The sequence below is a fragment of the Triticum aestivum genome, chromosome 3A, assembly GCF_018294505.1.
Source record: "Triticum aestivum cultivar Chinese Spring chromosome 3A, IWGSC CS RefSeq v2.1, whole genome shotgun sequence".
NCBI classification, from domain to species: Eukaryota; Viridiplantae; Streptophyta; class Magnoliopsida; order Poales; family Poaceae; genus Triticum; species Triticum aestivum.
The window spans coordinates 452353542-452377631 of NC_057800.1; positions in this window are offsets into that span (position 1 = coordinate 452353542).

Sequence of the window (24090 nt, forward strand, 5' to 3'; positions counted from 1 at the left end):
TACTGATTACTTACCTGAATTCGGAGCTCTCCAGGAGCATCGCATATTTGCCCCGTAGCGTGTCCGATGCCGCGCAATTTTACCAGGCCGAGGATGGAAGCTCAACGGAGAAGCTGTTTTGGTCTCAGTATGCTGAGGCCGAACACCCGGTGCCAATGAGCGTCCAGCTAAAGCAGATGGTCGAGCTACATAAGGCAGCCGATCTGGCCATGAGGAGCTTTATAGTCCGGCTGTGGCCTGGCGACGCCCTTCCGAACAGCTTCTTTGGCCTAGTGAGGCGGTTTGTGGATGCATGCCCGCGACTGGAGGTCGTTAAGTGATCTGTCTACATTGAAGGTGCACGCCAGGCTTTCACCCGTGTGAAATTGTAGTGGGTCAAGCTAGATGTCGTGAAGCTGATCAAGGGGGGGCCGCCGGAGGGCAAGGAGCACCGCCACCCCGAGATGTACTACGAGGGTGTTCTGCCGGGTGCCCGTCTCATTGCGGACGAGTGTTCAAAAGATGTAATATTTGAATGAGACTTGCTCGTTTGATCCTGTATTTATGAAAACTTGTTTCATATGCGCTATGCAACGCTTGTTTGAATTTAAAATATTACCTTCTGTTTGGCTGTTTATCCAATCTGAGAGATGGCTAGTCCTCGGCTTCTGCCCCCATGCCACGAGTGCTGGGGTGTTCGGGATAAACCTGAGCACTCTTGTTCCCATGTTTGGGTCCTTCAAGGGAGGTGCTCAGCACAACGAACAAGGCAACCGGACTAATAATGCTTTATCACTCTCACTTAGCCATAGTATTCTATAATTTTAAATTTCGGTGAAGCCCCTGGTATTCAGAAGGCCAAATTTGGGGCGCGATACACGCCTTTAAGCCGGACAGGGCCGGCCCCTCGCTCTAAGTGGCATAAGTCTTTAGGGACTCGAAAACCTCACCGAACAGCGACCAATCTCTCACCTTATCATGACAATCAGTTTTAACTTTCTCTACTGAGGTGCTGAACCCAGCAGAAACGGGGCACAATCGCAGTAGTTCTCCTAGCGCTACCTTAGCCGATAGAGCGGAACATAAGGTACCAAAACATAGGAGCCGGGAAAACCCAACATTTGACCAAAGACCTGATTCAGAGCTGATACATATAATGCTATAAGTTCAGGGTGCCGCACTTGTGAAAGTGTTCGGACTTTTCACACCGCATTGTGGGGTACGTAAGCCCCTGGTGTATTGACCGTACCAGAGTGTACGGTTGCAAGGCGTCATTAATGAACACACACACATATATATATATAACAAGAATGCAATAATAGTCATAATGTCATGCATTGTTTATTCAAAAAATTGCGTTAAAGCAGAATGATACAGATAGTGCGATAAGCAAAGAGTAGGACTATGTCCCTTCCAAGGGCAAGCTGAGGAATGATATTAAATCGAATATTTTGCTCGTCACTGTAATCCACCTGTGAATTCCGTAGTATGACGTAGCTGTCTGCCTCCTTGGTTGCTGCATCATGTGTTCGGCAATAGTGCTGTCGGACGGTGTTTCCAGAGATTAAGGTCCTGAAAAAAAAAGAAAAATAACCAAACGAGAAGCCCCTACTGCGGTTTAAGCCGCGTCTTGGGGCGTGCTGCAGTTGTGCCCCTCTCCCCACCTGTGCCCGTGGTATTTTTAATGCGTAATTATGTACGCGCGGCACGAGTTTTGCTGCTGGGCTGGGATTGGGGTGGCCGCCGTATTGCTACGCGAGCTCAGATCACGCCAGGTGGTCTATTTGCTGATTGCTCTGAGCGCGCTTGAAGGTGTCTGGGCTTTGAAGCGCCGAACTGGTTGATTGCCTTGAGAGGCTGCTTTGCACTTCTGCTGCGAGGGCTGCGGTGTGCTCCTCTGTTCGGAGAGGGCGCTCTGTGTTTCCATTGACTGTAATAACTCCGCAAGGTCCTGGCATCTTGAGCTTGAGGTATGCATAATGCAGTACCACATTGTGGGGACCCCGACTCATAAGTCGTGATCACCGAATGCACGTGTACAGTGATCCCAGAGATCAATGATCACTGAACACACAGAAGCTGAATAACAAGAGTCTTACATCCATACATACCGTCTTACACAAATTATGACCATTATGGTCAAGTCTTACATAGATAAAGCCACGAGGGCTGAATATCGAATAAACTTAAGCATCAGAAATCTTTCGTCGATAAGTAGAACCCATGCCATCTGCCTTAACCCTACAGGCATTTTGACTGGGAAACGTCCTAGTTCGCATGTTCGTCTCCAAAGAACTCTTCTTCGAACTCCTGTTCTTCCATGCCTGGCCAATTAAATAACCAGTGGCAAGCCAATGAGTACTTTGAATGTACTCGCAAGCAACCCATGTTTTGGCTCAAGATACAACAATGCATGACATAGGTAAAATTTTGCAGAAAGCTAATTTTGTTGTGTTATGACATGTTCAATAACTGGTAAATCATGCATCAGGAGAATTCAAGTAACCATGAGGACAGGTTACAGATATCAACATAAAGGGAGTGGGATCCAACCCAACTCATTCATGTCAAGTCCTTTGACTTGACCCAAGAAGCACTTCCCACACACATTGGTTTGTAAACAAGTGGACGTAGCCCAAGAGCGGTTACCCAACTCACCATCTCTCCCGGGCATAAGTGGCACCCGATGGGGGTTTCGAAAAGTCTTTTGAAAATACTTTGTCTCCATCACCATGCATATTCCCGTCCCTTTTTGCGTAGCAACTACTTTAGCATCCTATCTACTCCCACCGGCATAACCCTCATAAGGAGGTAGGGTCATGCACAATGCAAGTATCAACAAGGAAGTAACAGAGGCAAACCATCAAAGTGGTTCCACCTCATCATGATTCCGTTGCAACAACAATATGGTGCTATATGTCATGCACAAAAAGGGTTTCATAGACATGGTCAAAGGGCTGCTTGCCTGGTTCATCAGATTCTTCAAATCTTCTGGTCCATCTCCGAGTATCTCGTCTACTTCGTCAACTAACGTCGGAAACAATCATAGTAAGCAACACAACAAGGCAGAAAATAAAAGTGCTCTAAAAATAGTGATTTGACTTTTCTATGACATCTCTGGTTATATGAAAAATAACCATAGTGGTTTCATTAGAGTTGGGTCAGTGGATGTTTCTAAACATTTTGATATGATGGAATCAAGAGGTTTATGGATTTGCAAGAAGTGTAAAGAAATATATTTTTGAAAAATGAGCAAAGGCACCCATTTAACAAACCATGATTTTAGAAGCATCTAGGAGTTGGTTTCACTGGATTTAGAGTTCAAATGATTTTCCAATGAATTTACAAAGTTGACAAATATGAAGAAATTGCTCATTATATTGTGTGGCACAGAAAGTATTAAGAAAAATGTTCATAAACTAAGTTATGAACTTAGGAGCATCTGGAAATTTGAATCATGGCATTTGGATCAAATTTGAGCTCTCTGTGATTTTCTAAAGTTCATCACAGAAATGGAAAATGGGGTTTTGATAAATATGTGTGAAGATAAAGTTCCTGGAAAAATGTGCAAGTTGCACCATGAGATAGATCATGAGTTTATTAGCTACTAGAAATTTGAATCATCAAATTTGGAGTTAATTTGAATTATTTATGGATTTTACAAGTTTACAGAAAAAAAGGGAAAGGGTTTTACCCTTATCCTCCGCACTGGGGGGAGATAGCAGTGGGCCGGCCCAGCTGCTCGGCCGTCCGGGCGACAGGGGCAACGTCGAAGGCGGCTTCATGCTAGTGCGCCTTCACGCGGGGGAAGCGGGTACGCCAGACGCCGTTTCCACTTAAATGGGCGGGGCCCGCCCACTGGGTCACCGACGCGCGGGGCCCAGTACCCAGGCCATCGCCCACCACTCGCTCGAACAGAGCAGAGGCAGGGAGGCGAGGCCGAGCGAGCGCCAGCATTCCCCCTGGCGGTCCTGGCTATCCCCGGCGACGCCCAACACACCGGCAGGTTCAGGGGGTCACGCCGCATTCGGAGAGGTGCGCGACGACCTCGGGGGCGGTCGGCTGCGAGCGCAACATCGACCGTGGCAGAGGCTGACAGCGGTGAAGATGAGCACGGCGATGCGGCGAGGGATGGGACGCAATGGAGCCCGGGGTGGATCAGTGGTGATGAGGAGAGTGTTCTGGAACGTCTAGGGGAAAGAGAGAGGGGTTAAGCCACCGGAATTTTGGCGGCGGCCGGCGGCTCGGCTCCGGCCATAGAGGTGCAAGGAGGGCGCGGGGAGAGGAGTGAGCCGGCCGGGGTGATGTACATGAGGAAGAGAGAGCGAACGGAGGCCAGAGAGGGCCCGGGGGTGGCCTTTTATGGCGGGGCGATGGCACACCATGGACGGGGCGCACGGGTGGCCGCGACGATGGCTCTGGTGGCCAAGGAAGCGAGCGAGGAGGGCTATGCGGCGCTCGTCGGGATGGTGCACGGTGTTGGGGAGGTAGAGGAGGAGCGGAGCGAGCTCGGGGGCGGGACCCGTGCTTGAGCAGAGAGTGGCGGAGCTGGGCGGCGCTCTATCCATGCATGGGACGGCAGGGGAGAGAGAGGAAGGAGTGGGCCGGCAGCTTGCCATGTTGCGGACGCCGAGGTGGTCCTTCTGGCGCGTGGGGGAGAGTCGAGGTCGTCGGAGGCGTTGGGTAGAGAGCGGCTACAGTGCCTGGCCGCACTGTAGCGCGCTCTGGAGCATGCATTTGGCATGCCATGGCATATTATATGCCTTGTGGGCGCGTCCACTGATGTCTGGCAGCTCTAGGGGAGAGTAAAGAATGTGGGAGGGGCATTGGATGCCATGGAGGGCCACTGGAATGAGGAGGGAGGTGAGAAAGGAGAAGAATGATGTTGTCCAGAAGGTTAAATGGTGATGTTTCACCCCTCAATCATTGAGCTAAGGGCTGGCAAGTCTTGATAGAGGTAGAAGGTAACTAGGAGTAGCTGTGGTAAAAAGTTGAGGCCATGAAGATTAGTGGAAGAGGTCAAAACTGAAATTTTGGTGAAGAGTTAGAAGGTGTTTGATAATGGTTTGGGTAAGTATATGACTTCATTTGTCATGAGACTCCACAGGGTGAAATGGAACATATAATTAGGTCCTTCCACCTATTATGAGATCATTTGGGCAAAGTTGCCAATGCAACTTTTGTAAACCCTAGAAATCAACAGAAATGGACTTGTGTAGATCTAGTTGAGAAAATCACTTCCCCTTGATGCACCACTTGGTGTAGTGGCCTCATTTGGTCATGTGAACATGCTCACAAAAGTTGGGGTCAAGGAGAGAAAGTTGGTAGTACAAAGTTTTTCAAATTTTATTCTGGTTAGAGAGGGTTTTGGGGCACTTTGATCAAGATAACATTCTCTCCAACTTGTGCCATTTGGTATACATGAATAATTTGACCATTTGAGCATGTGCACCAAGTTTTAGAACATTTGGACATGTTTGGCAATGTAAAGTTGCTCAAACTTCAAAATGGACAGAAATGGTTTTGAGGGGATTTCATGGGGTTATGCTATTCTCCATGACATGAGACTTGGCAAGATCATCCAACATGTCATATGTGACATGCTAGAATTTTCTTGAATTTTTTGGGGAATATTTCCTTTGTAAATATTTCAAAAGCTTGAAATATCCAGAAAGGGTTTTGAGGGATTTTACCAATATTTTGAACATGACCATGTGTTGAAACTCTTATATATGGAAGATATATGTCCACTGAGTTTCCCTGATTTTTGTCAAATATTTTTGAAACAATAAAATAATTTTTTCCTATTAAAGACCATTTCTAGCCTTAAGAAAAAGCTTTTAAATAAAATAGGAAAATAACTTTCAAAATTATATTTTTGTGGTTTCTGGGTATCCTATATCTAATCGGAGTCAAATATATTTTTGGAAAGATTTTTACTGCCCTTAATTAAGTACTTGCAGTGCAAGCCTTAACTAAGGGGTTTTTGGAAAACTAATTTTTGAAAATACTGTTGGGCCAAATTATTTTGCAAGAAATTATTTTTATGTCCTATACACATGGCATGATCATTTGTTCAAGAGTTTGGAGCAAGGAGATGAAGTATAGGAGTTGGAGGATTTATTTGATTTTTAGAGCACTTGCAAACAACACACAAAAATCCAATCAAGGCAATGTCCAAAACACTCAAAAGTTTTTGTCAAACCACATTTTATCATGATTGTTAGCTTAAGTGTTGTGGCATGAAAATCAGGGTGGGACACACATTGAATCTAGCAAATACGGTTCGCCCGAGCAGCGCGTGATAACCACTGTGGAACAGGACTATATCGAAGATTAACTCTTCGCTTCGGAAGTCATCCGGGGATCCGAAGACCACTTCCAGTGTAATTGAGCCTGTGCAATGGGCCTCTACACCTGGAATGACGCCTTTAAAGGCCGTTTTTGTGGGTTTGATCCTTGAGGGGTCTATACCCATTTTGCGCACTGTGTCCTGATAAAGCAGGTTCAGGCTGTTGCCGCCATCCATAAGGACTCGAGTGAGGTGAAATCCGTTAATGATTGGGTCTAGGACCAGTGCGGCCAATCCGCCATGACGGATACTAGTGGGGTGGTCCTTGCGATTGAAGGTGATCAGATAGGAGGACCAAGGGTTGAACTTTGGGGCGACTGGCTCCAACGCATATACGTCCCTGAGCGCACGCTTCCGCTCCCTCTTGGGGATGTGGGTTGCGTATATCATGTTCACCGGGTCTGCACTTGCGGGGGAAACCTCTTATGTCCCCTAGTGTGCGGCTGCCGGGGCTCCTCCTCGTCATCGCTATGCGACCCCTTGTCCTTGTTTTCAGCAATTAACTTGCCGGCCTGCTTGAACACCCAACAATCCCTGTTGGTGAGATTGGCTGGCTTGTCTGGGGTGTCGTGTATTTGACACGAGCGATCGAGTATACGGTCCAGGCTGGAGGGACCCGACATACTTTGTTTGAATGGCTTTTTCTGAAGGAAATATGCCCTAGAGGCAATAATAAAGTTATTATTTATTTCCTTATATCATGATAAATGTTTATTATTCATGCTAGAATTTTATTAACCGAAAACATAATACATGTGTGAATACATAGACAAACATAGTGTCACTAGTATGCCTCTACTTGACTAGCTCGTTGCTCGAAGATGGTTAAGTTTCCTAGCCATAGACATGAGTTGTCATTTGATTAACGGGATCACATCATTAGGAGAATGATGTGATTGACTTGACCCATTTCGTTAGCTTAGAACTTGATCGTTTAGTTTGATGCTATTGCTTTCTTCATGACTTATACATGTTCCTATGACTATGAGATTATGCAACTCCCGTTTACCGGAGGAACACTTTGTGTGCTACCAAACGTCACAACGTAACTAGGTGATTATAAAGGTGCTCTACAGGTGTCTCCGAAGGTACTTGTTGGGTTGGCGTATTTCGAGATTAGGATTTGTCACTCCGATTGTCGGAGAGGTATCTCTGGGCCCTCTCGGTAATGCACATCACATAAGCCTTGCAAGGAATGTGACTAATGAGTTAGTTACGAGACGATGTATTATGGAACGAGTAAAGAGACTTGCCGGTAACGAGATTGAACTAGGTATTGAGATACCGACGATCAAATCTCGGGCAAGTAACATACCGATGACAAAGGGAACAACGTATGTTGCTATGCGGTCTGACCGATAAAAGATCTTCGTAGAATATGTAGGAGCCAATATGAGCATCCAGGTTCCGCTATTGGTTATTGACCGGAGACGTGTCTCAGCCATGTCTACATTATTCTCGAACCCGTAGGGTCCACACGCTTAACGTTATGATGACAGTTTCATTATGAGTTTATATATTTTGATGTACCGAAGATTGTTCGGAGTCTCAGATATGATCATGGACATGACGAGGAGTCTCAAAATGGTCAAGACATAAAGATCGATATATTGGACGGCTATATTCGGACACCGGAAGTGTTTCGGGTGATTTCGGAGAAAACCAGAGTGCCGGAAGGGTTACCGGAACCCCCCGGGGAAGTATTGGGCCTTAGTGGGCCTGAGGGGAGAGAGAGGGCAGCAGCCCAGGAGGTGGCGCCCCCTCCCATGGGGAGTCCGAATTGGACTAGGGGAGGGGGCGCGACCCCTCTTTCCCTCTCCCTCTCCCTCTCTTTCCTTCCCCCTTCTCTCTTCCTAGTTGGACTAGGAAAGGGGAGTCCTACTCCTACTAGGAGGAGGACTCCCACCTCCTTGGCGCGCCCCAAGGGCCGGCCGGCCACTCCCCCTTGCTCCTTTATATACATGGGCAGGGGGCACCTCTAGACACACAAGTTGATCTTCGTGATCGTTCTCTTAGCTGTGTGCGGTGCCCCCCTCCACCATAATCCTCGATAATATTGTAGCGATGCTTAGGCGATGCCCTGCGACGGTAGAACATCAAGATCGTCACCACATCGTCGTGCTGACGGAACTCTTCCCCGACACTTTGCTGGATCAGAGTCCGGGGATCGTCATCGAGCTGAACGTGTGCTAGAACTCGGAGGTGCCGTAGTTTTGTGCTTGATCGGTCGGGCCGTGAAGACGTACGACTACATCAACCGCGTTGTGCTAACACTTCCGCTTCCAGTCTACGAGGGTACGTAGAGAACACTCTCCCCTCTCGTTGCTATGCATCACCATGATCTTGCGTGTGCGTAGGAATTTTTTTTGAAATTACTACGTTCCCCAACAGTGGTATCAGAGCCGGGTTTTATGCGTTGATGTTATGCTCAAGTAGAACACAAGTGAGTTGTGGGCGATATAAGTCATACTTCTTACTAGCATGTCATACTTTGGTTCGGCGGTATTGTTGGATGAAGCGGCCCGGACCAACATTACGCCTACGCTTACGCGAGACTGGTTCTACCGACATGCTTTGCACACAGGTGGCTGGCGGGTGTCAGTTTCTCCAACTTTAGTTGAACCGAGTATGGCTACACCCGGTCCTTGCGAAGGTTAAAACAGCACCAACTTGACAAACTATCGTTGTGGTTTTTGATGCGTAGGTAAGAATGGTTCTTGCTAAAGCCCGTAGCAGCCACGTAAAACTTGCAACAACAAAGTAGAGGACGTCTAACTTGTTTTTGCAGGGCATGTTGTGATGTGATATGGTCAAGACATGATGCTAAATTTTATTGTATGAGATGATCATGTTTTGTAACCGAGTTATCGGCAACTGGCAGGAGCCATATGGTTGTCGCTTTATTGTATGCAATGCAATTGCGCTGTAATGCTTTACTTTATCACTAAGCGGTAGCGATAGTCGTGGAAGCATAAGTTTTGGCGAGAAGACAACGATGCTACGATGGTGATCAAGGTGTTGCGCTGGTGACGATGGTGATCATGACGGTGCTTCGAAGATGGAGATCACAAGCACAAGATGATGATGGCCATATCATATCACTTATATTGATTGCATGTGATGTTTATCTTTTATGCATCTTATCTTGCTTTGATTGACGGTAGCATTATAAGATGATCCCTCACTAAATTATCAAAGTATAAGTGTTCTCCCTGAGTATGCACCGTTGCGAAAGTTCTTCGTGCTGAGACACCACGTGATGATCGGGTGTGATAGGCTCTACGTTCAAATACAACATGTGCAAAACAGTTGCACACGCGGTATACTCAGGTTTAACTTGACGAGCCTAGCATATAATAGATATGGCCTCGGAACATGGAGACCGAAAGGTCGAGCGTGAATCATATAGTAGATATGATCAACATATTGATGTTCACCATTGATACTACTCCATCTCACGTGATGATCGGACATGGTTTAGTTGATTTGGATCACGTGATCACTTAGAGGATTAGAGGGATATCTTTCTAAGTGGGAGTTCTTAAGTAATATGGTTAATTGAACTTAAATTTATCATGAACTTAGTACCTGATAGTATCTTGCTTGTCTATGTTTGATTGTAGATAGATGGCTCGTGCTGTTGTTCCGGTGAATTTTAATGCGTTCCTTGAGAAAGCAAAGTTGAAAGATGATGGTAGCAATTACACGGACTGGGTCCATAACTTGAGGATTATCCTCATTGCTGCACAGAAGAATTACGTCCTGGAAGCACCGCTAAGTGCCAAGCCTGCTGCAGGAGCAACACCAGATGTTATGAACATCTGGCAGAGAAAGCTGATGACTACTCGATAGTTCAGTGTGCCATGCTTTACGGCTTAGAACCGGGTCTTCAACGACGTTTTGAACGTCATGGAGCATATGAGATGTTCCAGGATTTGAAGTTAATATTTCAAGCAAATGCCTGGATTGGGAGATATGAAGTCTCCAATAAGTTCTATAGCTGCAAGATGGAGGAGAATAGTTCTGTCAGTGAACATATACTCAAAATGTCTGGGTATCATAATCACTTGACTCAACTGGGGGTTAATCTTCCTGTTGATAGTGTCATTGACAGAGTTCTTCAATCACTGCCACCAAGCTACAAAAGCTTCACAATGAACTATAATATGCAAGGGATGAATAAGACTATTCCTGAGCTCTTCGCAATGCTAAAAGCCGCGGAGGTAGAAATCAAGAAGGAGTATCAAGTGCTGATGGTCAATAAGACCACCAGTTTCAAGAAAAAGGGCAAAGGAAAGAAGAAAGGGAACTTCAAGAAGAACAACAAACAAGTTGCTGCTCAGGAGAAGAAACCCAAGTCTGGACCTAAGCCTGAAACTGAGTGCTTCTACTGCAAGCAGACTGGTCACTGGAAGTGGAACTGCCCCAAGTATTTGATGGATAAGAAGGATGGCAAAGTGAACAAAGGTATATGTGATATACATGTTATTGATGTGTACCTTACTAATGCTCGTAGTAGCACCTGGGTATTTGATACTGGTTCTGTTGCTAACATTTGCAACTCGAAACAAGGGCTACGGATCAAGCGAAGATTGGCTAAGGACGAGGTGACGATGCGCATGGGAAATGGTTCCAAAGTCGATGTGATCGCGGTCGGCACGCTACCTCTACATCTACCTTCGGGATTAGTATTAGACCTAAATAATTGTTATTTGGTGCCAGCGTTGAGCATGAGCATTATATCTGGATCTTGTTTGATGCGAGACGGTTATTCATTTAAATCAAAGAATAATGGTTGTTCTATTTATATGAGTAATATCTTTTATGGTCATGCGCCCTTGAAGAGTGGTCTATTTTTTTCTCGATAGTAGTGATACACATATTCATAATGTTGAAATCAAAAGATGCAAAGTTGATAATGATAGTGCAACTTATTTGTGGCACTGCCGTTTAGGTCATATCGGTGTAAAGCGCATGAAGAAACTCCATACTGATGGACTTTTGGAACCACTTGATTATGAATCACTTGGTACTTGCGAACCGTGCCTCATGGGTAAGATGACTAGAACGCCGTTCTCCAGTACTATGGAGAGAGCAACGGATTTGTTGGAAATCATACATACAGATGTATGTGGTCCAATGAATGTTGAGGCTCGTGGCGGATATCGTTATTTTCTCGTATATGGAGGTGACAAAGAGCTCATCGTAAATGGTTACGTTGATGCAAGCTTTGACACTGATCCGGACGATTCTAAATCGCAAACCGGATACGTATTTTTACTAAACGGAGGAGCTGTCAGTTGGTGCAGTTCAAAACAAAGCGTCATGGCGGGATCTACATGTGAAGCAGAGTACATAGCTGCTACGGAAGCAGCAAATGAAAGAGTCTGGATGAAGGAGTTCATATCTGATCTAGGTGTCATACCTAGTGCATCGGGTCCAATGAAAATCTTTTGCGACAATACTGGTGCAATTGCCTTGGCAAAGGAATCCAGATTTCACAAGAGAACCAAGCACATCAAGAGACGCTTCAATTCCATTCGGGATTTAGTCCAAGTGGGAGACAGAGAAATTTGCAAGATACATACGGATCTGAATGTTGCAGACCCGCTGACTAAGCCTCTTCCACGAGTAAAACATGATCAGCAAAAAGGCTCCATGGGTGTTAGAATCATTACTGTGTAATCTAGATTATTGACTCTAGTGCAAGTGGGAGACTGAAGGAAATAAGCCCTAGAGGCAATAATAGAGTTATTATTTATTTCCTTATATCATGAGAAATGTTTATTATTCATGCTAGAATTGTATTAACCGGAAACATAATACATGTGTGAATACATAGACAAACATAGGGTCACTAGTATGCCTCTACTTGACTAGCCCATTGATCGAAGATGGTTAAGTTTCCTAGCCATAGACATGAGTTGTCATTTGATTAACGGGATCACATCATTAGGAGAATGATGTGATTGACTTGACCCATTTCGTTAGCTTAGAACTTGACCGTTTAGTTTGATGCTATTGCTTTCTTCATGACTTATACATGTTCCTATGACTATGAGATTATGCAACTCCCGTTTATCGGAGGAACATTTTGTGTGCCACCAAACGTCACAACGTAACTGGGTGATTATAAAGGTGCTCTCCAGGTGTCTCTGAAGGTACTTGTTGGGTTGGCGTATTTCGAGATTAGGATTTGTCACTCCGATTGTCGGAGAGGTATCTCTGGGCCCTCTCTATAATGCACATCACATAAGCCTTGCAAGCATTGCAACTAATAAGTTAGCTGCGGGATGATGTATTACGGAACGAGTAAAGAGACTTGCCAGTAACGAGATTGAACTAGGTATTGAGATACCGACGATCAAATCTCGGGCAAGTAACATACCGATGACAAAGGGAACAATGTATGATGTTATGCGGTCTGACCGATAAAAGATCTTCGTAGAATATGTAGGAGCCAATATGAGCATCCAGGTTCCGCTATTGGTTATTGACCGGAGACGTATCTCGGTCATGCTACATTATTCTCGAACCCATAGGGTCCGCATGCTTAACGTTACGATGACAGTTTCATTATGAGTTTATATATTTTGATGTACCGAAGATTGTTGGGAGTCTCAGATATGATCATGGACATGACGAGGATCTCGAAATGGTCGAGACATAAAGATCGATATATTGGACGGCTATATTCGGACACCGGAAGTGTTTCGGGTGATTTTGGAGAAAACCAGAGTGCCGGAAGGGTTACCGGAACCCCTCGGGGAAGTATTGGGCCTTAGTGGGCCTGAGGGGAGAGAGAGGGCAGCAGCCTAGGAGGTGGCGCGCCCCCTCCCATGCGGAGTCCGAATTGGACTAGGGGAGGGGGGCACGGCCCCTCTTTACCTCTCCCTCTCCCTCTCTTTCCTTCCCCCTTCTCTCTTCCTAGTTGGACTAGGAAAGGGGAGTCCTACTCCTACTAGGAGGAGGACTCCCCCCTCCTTGGCGCGCCCCAAGGGCCGGCCGGCCTCTCCCCTTGCTCCTTTATATACAGGGGCAGGGGGGCACCTCTAGACACACAAGCTGATCTTCGTGATCGTTCTCTAGCCATGTGCGGTGCCCCCCTCCACCATAATCCTCGATAATATTGTAGCGGTGCTTAGGCGAAGCCCTGCGACGGTAGAACATCAAGATCGTCACCACGCCGTCGTGCTGACAGAACTCTTCCCCGACACTTTGCTGGATCGGAGTCCGGGGATCGTCATCGAGCTGAACGTGTGCTTGAACTCGGAGGTGCCGTAGTTTCGGTGCTTGATCAGTCAGGCCATCAAGACGTACGACTACATCAACCGCGTTGTGCTAATACTTCCGCTTCCGGTCTACGAGGGTACGTAGACAACACTCTCCCCTCTCGTTGCTATGCATCACCATGATCTTGCGTGTGCGTAGGATTTTTTTTGAAATTACTACGTTCCCCAACAGTGGTATCAGAGCCAGGTTTTATGCGTTGATGTTATGCACAAGTAGAACACAAGTGAGTTGTGGGCGATATAAGTCATACTGCTTACCAGCATGTCATACTTTGGTTCGGCGGTATTGTTGGATGAAGCGGCCCGGACCGACATTACGCGTACGCTTACGCGAGACTGGTTCTACCGACGTGCTTTGCACACAGGTGGCTGGTGGGTGTCAGTTTCTCCAACTTTAGTTGAACCGAGTGTGGATACGCCCGGTCCTTGCGAAGGTTGAAACAGCACCAACTTGACAAACTATCATTGTGGTTTTTGATGCATAGGTAAGAACGGTTCTTGCTAAAGCCCGTAGCAGCCACGTAAAACTTGCAACAACAAAGTAGAGGACGTCTAACTTGTTTTTGCAGGGCATGTTGTGATGTGATATGGTCAAGACATGATGCTAAATTTTATTGTATGAGATGATCATGTTTTGTAACCAAGTTATCGGCAACTGGCAGGAGCCATATGGTTGTGGCTTTATTGTATGCAATGCAATTGCGCTGTAATGCTTTACTTTATCACTAAGCGGCAGCGATAGTCGTGGAAGCATAAGTTTTGGCGAGACGACAACAATGCTACGATGGTGATCAAGGTGTTGCGCCGGTGACAATGGTGATCATGACGGTGCTTCGAAGATGGAGATCACAAGCACAAGATGATGATGGCCATAACATATCACTTATATTGATTTCATGTGATGTTTATCTTTTATGCATCTTATCTTTTTTTTTACTGTGAACTGTGGGGCAAAACCCCCATAGCAGATCAAAACTTTATTGAAAAAATAACAGATACAACAAGTTGATTACAAGGAGTAACCAGGTTACAAGGAAGAAGAAAAAAGAAAGCCCTACAAAGCTAGCTTAGGGGGGGAGGTAAGAGATCCATTTTAGCAAGTCATCCTTGTAAGCAGCTCTGATTCTGTGTTGCATGAGGCTAATATCCTGCCTAAAAGCAAACCTCCATTTATTGAAACTGGCCCTCTCATTTCTGAACACTTTGGCATTTGTGATGATCCAAATATGCCAGCAAGCAATGAATACCACTTCAGAAAAGAAAGGCCTATCAAAACTTCTCCTTGCCTGAGTAACCAGCTCAATCATGGAGGTGCCAGCAGACCAATCAATCTGTAGATAATTCCAGACCCTTACACTGAAATTGCAATTGAAGAACAAGTGATCTCTGGATTCCCTAGCCTGCAAAGGGCATAGCCTACAGTGGACTCCATCCTCCATGTGCCAGTGCCTTCTCTCAACCATATCCTTGGTGTTCAACCTGTCCATAATAAGCATCCAAGCAAAGACCTTGATCTTGAGAGTACAGGAGGATTTCCATATCCAACAGAGCAAAGGATTGAAGGACTCAAACTGAAAGGAGTGTGAGTAAAACATCTTGGGCTTGTAAAACTTGGAAGAGCCCTGCCAGAACCAACAGTCCTTCGAGATGGGGTCTCTTCTGTGTGCGTTCATTAAATCCTTTATCAGATTTAACTCATCAAAAGCTTGAGCCGATAAGGGAAGGTGAAAAAGTTGGTGCAGATCCTGGGTATTGAAAATTTCCTTAATTGAGACCCAGGGATCCTTGGCAAAAGAGAAAAGCCTTGGGAATCTTGCCTGCAAACTAGATGTTTCAGAGCCAAGGTTCCAGTTATCAGACCAAAAGAGAGCAATGTCCCCTTCATTGATCTGCACCCAGGAGCAGTCCCTAAAATGCTGCATGACTTTACAAATATCTCTCCACCAGAAGGAGCCACAATCATTTGTTCCCTGGGGCATTCTCTCAAAATAATATGAATCCCAAACTAGGGATACCCAAGGAATTTCTCGTTTGTTCAAGAAATTACTGGCATGCTTGAGAAGGAGAGCCACATTCTGAACCCCCAGACTAAGAATACCAAGACCTCCTTTGTTTTTTGGCCTACATATGAGTTCCCAAGCCGCCAGAGATGGGGCAGGCTCATCTCTATGCTTTCTCCACAAGCACTGTCTTTGAATTCTTTCCAACTGCTTGAGAATACCAGCTGGGAGAGCAAGACTACCCATAAAGAAAATTGGTAAAGAGGATAGAGCAGAGTTTAGGAACTGTAGCCTTTCTCCTTGGTTAAGGAAAGAAGAACTGGCAGTCATTCTTCTCTCCATACAGTCAACCAGTGGCATGAAGTCTACCATTTTGGGTCTTGTGGTCCCCACAGGTAATCCCAGATAAGTAAATGGCATTGTACCAATTTTGCAACCAAAAGCAGTTGCCAAATCCTTCATTACAGCAGAGTCAACATTGATTGGAATAATGAAGGACTTTTGATAGTTGACATCCAGACCAGTGGACTGAGAGAACACCTGTAGCATATCCTTCAGAGCCAGGAGTTGAACCTTGTCTGCAGGGAGGATGATAAAAGTATCATCAGCATACTGGATCACAGGGTAGTCTGTATCATGACAGGGTATAGGTAAATGCAGAATTCCCTTCCTGTACATATCATTAATCACTGTTTGTAGCAGGTCAGCAGCTATGACAAATAGCAGGGGAGATACAGGGTCACCCTGTCTAACTCCTTCTTACAAACAAACTTCCTCCCAGGGACTCCATTGAGCAGAATAGAAGAAGTACCAGTGGTAAGAAGCTGTTTCATCCAAAAAATCCACTTATCATTAAAGCCCTTATATCTGAGAATTTGAAAGATAGCTTCGTGCTCAATAGAGTCAAATGCCTTTTCAACATCCAATTTGAGGATTACTATTGGCCTCTTTGACTGGTGGCATTGATGCAAGTATTCAAAAGTCCAACCCAGACAGTCCTGTATTGTTCTGGTCTTAATGAAACCATATTGGTTCTTATGGATGCACTACATAATCATTGCTTGGAATCTATTTGCAGCCATTTTGGACAAAAATTTAAGCCCCATACTAGTGAGAGAGATAGGTCTGTAGTCTCCCACTTCCTCAGGAGAAAGTTTTTTGGGCACAAGAGTAATAAAAGAACTATTGATGTTTTCTAAGACAGCCGCTCCCTCATGAAAAGCCCGAGCTAGCTCATAAAATTCCCCAGAAATAAGGTGCCAGCATATCTTAAAAAACAAGCCATTAAATCCATCAGGGCCAGGTGCTTTATCCACATGCATATGCTTGACCACCTTGTCCATGTCCTCCTTTTTAAAAGGCCTAGTGAGCACCTCAAGGCCAGACACTGGTGAGATAAGTGAAGACAAATCAAAACCCATCACAATCCCTCTAGAGGTGCCCATTCTATTCTTAAAACAACTCCAGATAATTCCAGCCATTTGGGAGTGATCAGAGACTACAGTTCCATCAGGTAGTCTTAAGCTAGCTATAGATTTCCTCCTATGCCTCTCAGTGGCCATAGCATGGAAGAATTTAGTGTTTTCTCCCCCCACCTTAAAGTATCGGATAGAGCATCGCTTCTTCCAGTACAGAAACTATAAGTGCAGGAGCTTTTCCAAATGGGGTTTGACAATTCTTCTGAAGTTGTTCTCCTGAATAAAAAGAGGTCTCCACTCCTCTAATTCGTCCAGAAGGAAAATGACATGATTGCATTTGCTAATCAATAGCCTCAATTTGGAAATATTCATTTGCCATCTCTTAAGACACATTCTCAAACATTTAAATTTGTCTGCAATTTTAGCAGTTATGTGTGTTTTCCGAGAGGGCTGCTTCCAAGAAGATTCAACACAGTTCATGAAACCCTCAAGTTCAAGCCAGTAGTTTTCAAACCTAAAGATATTTGATTTTGGAATGGAAGTCTTGATGGACACTAAACAAGGCACATGATCTGATGCAGTCCGAGCCAGGGGCAAAACTTCAGTCATGGGGTAATCAGAAATCCAATCGACAGAAGTAAAAAACCGGTCTAGCTGCTCAAGAAGTGGGGTATCCTGCATATTGGACCATGTGTAGGATCTGCCTTTGATTGGAAGCTCAAGGAGGCCCAGGTGACCAATAATCTCATTAAAAATGAACATGTCATTTATGTCCCCACCAGGTAAGTTTCTGTTATCCACAGATCGGAGGAAATTAAAATCACCAGTAGCAACCAGTGCTCATTGATAGGTATAGCCAGGTTGTATAACCAAATAACAAAGTTGTCTCTGGCTACACCCTGACAAGGGCCATAAACAGCCAGAAGAGTCCAAGTTTCATTATTTTGCCTGGAAGTAAACTGAACAACCACAGCAAACTGCTGCACTTCAATTATAATGCCACTAAAAACTGTAGAATTCCAGACAACAATAATTCCACCAGAAGCTCCAATTGAAGGAGAACAGACAAAAGAGTCAAATCTTTTAGGGCAGAAAGATTTGATTATCCTAGAATCAAAAGAAGCACATTTTGTTTCTTGCAGACAAGCTATTGAACATTGGCTTTCCTCAATTTTCTGCCTAACAGCTCTCTGTCTAGCTTCAGAATTCAGGCCTCTAACATTCCAACAAAGAACATTCCAGTTTCTACAGGTATTACTCATTATAGCAAAAGATAAAGACCAGAAACCACATGGCACACAATACCACATGTCTAAAAGAGCACAGTCTAGTCTGTCCCAACATTGTCATGCACCAAGGTTCCAGAAGCAAAACATTGCCTAAAAATAAAGCAAAGTTAAGGGCTTGCGAAACCCAATATGCCAGGGACACTCTAATCATCATGTTTAGGCGAAGCTACAGCAGGTGGGTCCACCATAAGTGCATCCACAGATAGCAGAGCAGCATTAATCTGAAGCTCACGTCCAACTTCTTGGAGTCTACTGACAGGGGTTGCAGGAGGAATTTCCATCAGAAGCAGGCTCTTCATACATCTGGGCCGTGAAAGGCTTGGCCTTGGGCTTCTTCCTCTTGGGTTGTAGTGCGAGCTCTTGGAATGTGGGCTTGAATCCATCACGTTGAGCCGAGCTTCTGGTGCAGCGTCGAACTGTGGTGTCAACAATTGGAGTTGGCGCCAGAGTCTTCCGTGGCCTGCGGGCTTTAACCGCAGCAGAAGGGGGAACTTGCACAGGTTGCACATCAACAGGATCAGAAAAAAAAGCGCCCTGGAAACTGGCCTAGCTGGCTCCTCTTCCCTCCATGTAAGTCATGGCAGGTCTGAATCACTGAAAGCCAAATCCTAGCTCCTCTTAGACAGAACAACCGGTGACAAAGGTTGCAGCAGCACTGGCCTGGGTACAGAGAAAGCTACAGGAGCTTGCAGAAGGTTCTCAAAAGACCTCCTCCAAATCATCTCCGGGGGCAAAGGAGGCCCAAAAGGAATTACAGGCAGAGCAATCTTCTTCGTGACAGTAGGAGGCTGATACACCACAATGGCCCAATTGTTCGTTGCATCTTCATTGACCACAGGCAACATAGTTGCTTCAGACAGATCATCCTCCACCACAATGACGGGTGGATCCTGGTCAGTAACAGAGCTTGGCTGGGCAGAGAGATCCACCACTATTGATTCTTGATCTTGAACAGGTTCAGGCTTAACATTGTCTTGGCCATTCCCCCAATTGTCCTCGGCCACTTCAATGATCACAGGCTCTGGCGGCGGAGGAGGGACTGCATTCCACCCTAAGGCGGGGTAGGCAGGAAGATTAAATGGGGGTAACTCAGGGAAAGGAACACCCGGAACTGGATGCGGATTTCCATTGAGGGGCATCCAATCTTCATCCTGGGGCATCTGCTCAGCAAAGTTCGCTCCCAAAATGTATAGAGGCGCAGTCCAAGAAACCCGCGCCCCACCATAGGCCGCAAAATCCATGAAGACCACATCACGTGGTACAAGGATATCCTCTGGGACTGAAGCAAAAACCAAAGAGCGAACCATATAAGGGTCCTCACTGATCCAATGATGAAATTTGCCAAAAGTATTCACAGCTGCCCTAATGCATTCAGTGTTGCGAAGGTCCAACGGAATACCAAGAAACATAAGAAGTCCCTGACGAAAACCCTGAACTCCCCGAAAGTTTTCACCCTCGTCATGCTTCATAAATCGCACAAAACGGTCATTACCCAGCGGCTGAGGCGGTAGTTGCAGCAAAGAAAATCTGACGGCAGCGTCTTGAAGCTCAAAGAGCCCAACAGACCGGACCCAAGGCCGAGTTGACCGAACATGAACACCATGCCCTTGCAACCACTGCACTACTTCCTCTCTAGCAGCACCAATCTCATCTGGTTGAGGGATAGGCATTACTTCCGCAAGCATGAACGCCTCATGGCGGCGCACAATTGGGGTATGTGGCGTCACAAAGGTTCATGGCAGATGATCTTATCCACCATCAATGATGTGGTGACCAGCAGGTACGTACCGCAGGGGATCCAAATGGAAGTTGGCCATCGGAGTCGGGAGCTCCGCCTCCAAAGACGGCGAGTGAAAGGGTGGGGGAGGGGTTGCAGGCGGCGAGGTCGGTGGTGTCTTGGGGCCGGGGCTGATGGAACTGGACGATGGTGTAAATGCGGAAGTGCAAGGGAGGTCCAAGTTTGGTAAAAGATTTGTCAGAGAGATATTCCCGCAGCGCGCCTCGGAAGATGGAGCGTTAACGGGTTTGGCTTGCCACACGAGCCCCAAGATTCTAGCAAATTTGTTGCAATCTTTTTTGACGTGACCAGACCGAAGGCAAGAGATACACCAAAGCGTAGATGTACACACAGAAGCGAAATGACCCTTCTCAAGGCACTTCTGACACGTAGAAATTTCATCGACCATATCAGAAATTAAGTTATCAAAATCTTCCCTTGCTTGTTGAGACGAGGGGATATCCAGCTGCTCCCCAAAGGAAACCGGCGAAGCCCGGCCCACCTCAGAGGAGGATGATGAGTGATCAAGGCCCTCCGAGGCCATGGAAGCGGGCCCAACATGGCCCGACACGTCCTCATTCAAAGGAACAGAATTCCCTCCGAGATTGGTGGCGTGCGATCAGCATCGGGCCTAAGATCATGCACCGTACCAAACGAGATAGATGGTCTCGCCGACGTCCACCGGAGAGTCGCCGACAATGTTAGATGAATAATAACCCGCTCATGAGAAGAAATTGAGTAACCCGCCTGTTCAACATCACGAATGCAACTTTCCATAGCTGGATAACGATAATCCTGGCAAGCACCATAGCTCTGAAAAACTGCAAATGAGAGCTTTTTGCCAATTGAATGAGCAGATTTGAAAGAAGACTTAGATGGCTTAGAACGCAGGGCTAAAACCCCAAGAGCAGCACGTCTCTTTGAGGGACTCACTAGGATCCACTCAGCATCACACTCCAAATTCTAGATCTTGAACTCACGACTCCAATTAGGACCACCGTTACTCCACAGATGGAAGTAACATTTGAATTGATCGCAAGAAAAAGATCGAAGGCGAAGAATAATCATGGCCACAACCTTGCAAGAGACTTGAAATCCAAATACCTTATCCTTTATCAAAAACACCTTGAAATCGATGCCTGAACCGCTAATAGCTGCTTCCAGAGCCGCAGCCACAGAATCTTCATTCAAACGAAAATTGTGGCGTCCAAACGAAACCACCATGGTGAAAATGTAGGAGTCCTCCATGGGGTGTACCGAAAAGCCAGTAGATTGGAAAACCTTCTTCGCAAAAGCCACACCCTTGGAGAAGTCCAGGCCAAGGGTGGAACCCTCCATGGAGCCCGTTGAAGATGGGTATGAACGTGTAGATCTCGGAGCGCCGAAGAGATCTACTGGAAGGGAACCAGAATTTAGTAGCTAGTGGAGAAGATCGCCAGAAAGGGGTGAAGGTCGCCGGGGTGGGATGGGAGCGCCATGCCGGGGTACCACCACCACATGTTGATCACTTATCTTGCTTTGATTGACGGTAGCATTATAAGATGATCCCTCACTAAATTATCAAAGTATAAGTGTTCTCCCTGAGTATGCACCGTTGCGAAAGTTCTTCGTGCTGAGACACCACGTGATGATCGGGTGTGATAGGCTCTACGTTCAAATACAACGAGTGCAAAACAGTTGCACATGCGGTATACTCAGGTTTAACTTGACGAGCCTAGCATATAACAGATATGGCCTCGGAACACGGAGACCGAAAGGTCGAGCGTGAATCATATAGTAGATATGATCAATATTTACAGGTTTGAAACCTTCTGGGAATTGATGTTCCATTACTTTCTGTGTGAAGCATAAGGGGTGTGCGGCGCCTCTGTATTGGGCTATATCGCGACGCAGCTCGAAAGGGTCTTGCCCGCTGTGTTCGGCCCGGCTGGATTTGCTTTTACTGTATCCGACGTGACGTTTATCGTCTCACAGAGTACTGCGCCCTCATGATCCATAGATCGATCTTGCATGCTTTGCTTTGTCCTCCAATATGTCTCGCAGGTCTGGCGTATCGCCCCATGCCTTTTTATTTGAATGGCGTCGGGGTGGAGGCTGAGCTTTTGCCTGGAATGCCTATCTATCGTGGCCACGAGGTGGCCGATCAGCCGTATCATACGCTTCCTCCTCCAGTCAGGGTAGTAACCTGCACTTTGGGTAATTCTTGGAGGGGTGCTCGAGTTTATATTCCTCGGCCGCGAGGACTTCAGTCCATCTGTCAGCTAGCAGATCTTGATCGGCTTGAAGCTGCTGCTGCTTTTTCTTCAGGCTATTTGCCGCAGCCATAAGCCGGCGCTTGAAGCGCTCTTGTTCGACGGAATCCTCTGGTATGGCGAATTCATCATCGCCGAGGCTTGCCTCGTCTTCAGAGGGGGGCATGTAATTGTCATCCTCCTCCTCTCCATCTGCTGCTCTCTCAGGAGAGCTGGCTCCTCCATCCTCCTACTCTAAATCATGCTGGAGGGGATTGTTGTTGTCTTTGGCACTATCCGGAGTGTTATTATCTCCTGTGCCGGTATCACCATTTTTGCTTTGGCGGGACTTAGAGCAGCGCCGCTGACGTCGGCGCTTGGGTTGCTTCTTGGAGGGGTCATCCTCTGCTATCTCATCGCCATTGCCTTCTTTGGGTGTATCCACCATGTATATGTCATATGACGAGGTGGCTTTCCAGTGCCCTATAGGCGCTGGTTCATGTTCGTCTCCTACATCGTCGTCCATACCGTCGATGTCTTCGGAGTCGAAGTCGACCATGTCGGTTAAATCATTGACAATGGCTACAAAGTGGGTGGTGGGTGGGCATCGAATTTCTTCGTCATCCGCATCCCAATCCTATTGGCCATAGTCCGACTAGGGCTCTCCTGACAAAGAGAGAGACCTTAGTGAATTCAGGATGTCGCCGAAGGGTGAGTGCTGAAAGATATCTGCGGCGGTGAATTCCATTATCGGCACCCAATCGGATTCGATTGGCAGGGGCGCGGACGGTTCAAAGTCCAGAAAAGAGTCTGACACCTTGGAGTCACGGGCTTCGCAAAGGATTAGGCTGGTGTTCGGCTCGATCGCCGTTGAGACTGCAGCCCCTGAGGCGGTGTCTAGCCACCCATCCTCGATTGGCGCAGTTGGCTCCGAGCTAAGGTTCGGAGCTGATGCGGGCGCGGCCTCTGGGGTACTGTTTCGTGGCAAAGCTAGGTCATACCCATCATGACAGTGTGGCGCGCCCGGCTGTGGCTCGAATCCGTCGAAGATCAAGTCTCCGCGGATGTCGGCCATGTAGTTCAAACTTCCAAATCTGACCTGATGGCCAGGGGCGTCGCTTTCAATCTGCTCCATATGGCCAAGCAAATTAGCCCGCAGTGCAAAGCCGCCGAATACGAAGATCTGTCCGGGGAGAAAAGTCTCACCCTGGACCGCATCGTTATCGATGATAGTAGGAGCCATCAAGACTAACGGCGATGACACAGAGGAACTCTCACTGAACGCACCAATGTCGGTGTCAATACCGACGGATCTCGGGTAGGGGGTCCCGAACTGTGCGTCTAGGCTGGATGGTAACAGGAGGCAGGGGACACGATGTTTTACCCAGGTTTGGGCCCTCTTGATGGAGGTAAAACCCTACGTCCTGCTTGATTAATATTGATGATATGGGTAGTACAAGAGTAGATCTACCACGAGATCGGAGAGGCTAAACCCTAGAAGCTAGCCTATGGTATGATTGTATGTTGTGGTTGTTGTTGTCCTACGGACTAAAACCCTTCAGTTTATATAGACACCGGAGAGGGTTAGGGTTACACAAGGTCGGTTACAAAGGAGGAGATATCCATATCCGTATTGCCCAGCTTGCCTTCCATGCCAAGTAGAGTCCCATCCGGACATAAGACGAAGTATTCAATCTTGTATCTTCATAGTCTAACAGTCCGGCCAATGGAGATAGTCCGGCTGTCCGGAGA